Below are 2,796 nucleotides of genomic sequence, written 5' to 3' on the forward strand. Positions count from 1 at the left end.
GAAACCTAACACCATTCAAATAATCCAACAGTTTGTTCAGTTTGATGGTTTGCAGGATGAGGATCCCAACGCTCACTTGGCAAATTTCTTAGATTTTTGTGACACTTTTAAAATCAATGACTTTTCTGATGATGCCATTCACCTTCGATTGTTTCCCTTTTCGTTAAGGAATAAGGCTAAACAATGGTTGAACTAGTTACCACAAGGTCAATCACTACTTGGGAACAAATGATCGAAAAGTTTTTATTGAAATATTTTCCACCGGCTAAAATAGCCAAATTACGTAATAATATCTCCTTTTTTGTGCAGATGGATTTAGAAACACTCTACGATGCATAGGAGAGATACAAGGATCTTTTGAGGAGGTGCACTCACCATGGGTTACCACTCTGGCTACAAGTTCAAACGTTTCACAATGGTCTGAGTCCTTCGACTCGACAGATGATCGACGCAGTCGCTGGTGAAACCATCAATAATAAGACACTTGAAGATGCTTATGAATTTATAGAAGAGATGTCACTGAATAATTATCAGTGGCAAGTCATGAGGACAAAGCCAACAAAAACAGCTGGCGTTTTTAATGTCGATTCGGTCACCATGCTCTCTAATCAGGTAGAACTTTTGAACAGAAAAATTGATCGTTTTCTTAGTTCTTCACAGGTTCACCCAGTAATGTTGTACGAAGCAAGTGGAGGTGGATCGAGCAATCTAGAATACCCACCCTATGGCCATAATATGGAGAACGAGCAGTTAAATTACATGGGTAATAATCCTCGATCTCAAAATAATCCGTATAGCAATACTTACAATGCAGGATGGAGGAATCACCCAAATTTTTCATAGGGAGGCCAAGGGAATCAGAGACCAGCACCACCTCCAGGCTTCCAACAACCACCCTACCAACAATAGAAAAAGCCGAACCTTGAGGAGATGCTAACAAAATTCATCTCGGCATCAGAAACTCATTTTTAGAATACCGAGACAACGCTTAAAAATCAACAAGCGTTGACCCAAGGGCTCGAAACTCAGATAGGTCAGCTCGCTAAATTGATATCTGAACGACCACAAGGTAGCCTGCTGAGTAACACTGAATCTAACCCAAGGGAGCAAATCAATGCAATTACCATTCAAGATGAGGAAGGGTTAGTTGCACCTAAACTAGAACAGAGGCAAGAAACTGTGGTAAGTAAAGGTAAGGGTGAGGTGGACCACAATGACCAAAAACCGGTAAGGAAAGAGTACAAATCTCGTATGCCATACCCAAATGCGACAAGGAAAGACTGCGCAGAAAAACAATTCGGTAAATTCTTTAAATTATTAAAGAAGTTACATATTAACTTACCGTTTATTGAAGCTCTTTCGTAGATGCCAAAAGCAGTTAAATTCCTAAAGGAGCTTTTAACAAATAAGCGGAAGTTGGATGAGGCGTCACATGTGGAGTTGAATGCGGTTTGCTCAGCCATACGACAGAATAAGCTGGCCAACAAATTAAAAGATCTAGGGAGTTTTACGATTCCCTGTTTAATTGGTAGACTAGATGTTAATAATGCTTTGGCTGATTTAGGGGCTAGTATCAATGTCATGCCTTACAAAATGTTTAAACAACTAGGTCTTGGGAAACCTAAACAAACTAGGATGAGTATTCAATTAGCCGATAAAACAATCAGATTTCCTAGGGGGATTATTGAAGATGTACTCGTTAAAATTGACAAATTTATATTCCCAGTTGATTTTGTTGTTCTAGACATAGAAGAGGATAATAACATTCCTTTAATTTTAGGGAGGCCCTTTTTAACAACCGCTAGAACAATAATTGATGTTGGCACAGGTGAACTCACACTTCGTGTGGGAGACAAAACAATCACCCTTCAAGCTCGTAATTCGAGTAACACATTGAAAATTGAAGGTGGTTGTATAAATCGTTCTACTAAAACTAACCATGTGGTGCAACCTACTTTGCAGGAAATAAGTTCGAAGAACCTACACAAGCCATGTTCAAACAACAACAAAGGACCTATCTATGAAGAACGAAGGCTACAAATCGAGAAACTAGATGAATGGCAGACATAGAAATCGAGAACACCCGGTAAACTAAAACTGATCTAAGACGAGCTCAATACATCACCAAATCAACTTAAGGTTGGAGAAAAAGTACTATTAGATGCAGCAGATCCTCGCATTACCACTTCTGAACCTAATGAAGAAATTCCTCTCACGGTACTCAGTATTTTCCCATATGGTATAGTCGAGGTAATTCACCCCAAATTTGAAACTTTTAAGGTAAACAATACTCGTGTTAAACCTTATATTGATAAAGTTGATAGCAGGGATGAGGAGTGTAAACTCCTCGAGCCACCATGATCATACACTAGAGAGGTAAGTCAAGCTTAGACTATAAATAAGCACTTATCAGGAGGCAACCCAAGCACTAACAGTAATGATTTATTTAAATTCTAGTTTTTCACATCTAACCTACTAACTGAGTCTTGAAACACAGGGTTTTCCCATCCATACAGCCAGGCACACGGGTGTGCCTTAGGCTGTGCACACACCACAGGAGGAGACACGATCGTGCGATACGGCCGTGTGAAAACAGGGTAAATTTTTTCCCTAACATAGGATGCGATAAGTCGCCACGGCCATGGGCGAAACGGCCAAACCAACATGGGCGTGCGACGTGCCCATGTTTTGAAATCGTGGGTGAACCTATCAATTTGGCACAGGCATTCGACACGCCCGTGCCCAGCCCCCGTGGTCGACACTGTCAAACTAACACGGGCGTGGGCTATTATACAC

The 2,796-nt window shown here is 40.6% G+C and overlaps 1 non-coding gene across 1 annotated transcript; it reads right to left on the reverse strand.

The window, feature by feature from the left end:
• Positions 1 to 276: 276 nt before the first annotated feature.
• On the reverse strand, positions 277 to 383 carry LOC128281284 (small nucleolar RNA R71). Its single transcript, XR_008271497.1, has one exon. It is a non-coding gene; the product is annotated as a small nucleolar RNA R71 (small nucleolar RNA).
• Between the last annotated feature and the right edge of the window lie 2,413 nt (positions 384 to 2,796).

Source organism: Gossypium arboreum, chromosome 9 (genome assembly GCF_025698485.1).
Source record: "Gossypium arboreum isolate Shixiya-1 chromosome 9, ASM2569848v2, whole genome shotgun sequence".
Taxonomy (NCBI): domain Eukaryota; kingdom Viridiplantae; phylum Streptophyta; class Magnoliopsida; order Malvales; family Malvaceae; genus Gossypium; species Gossypium arboreum.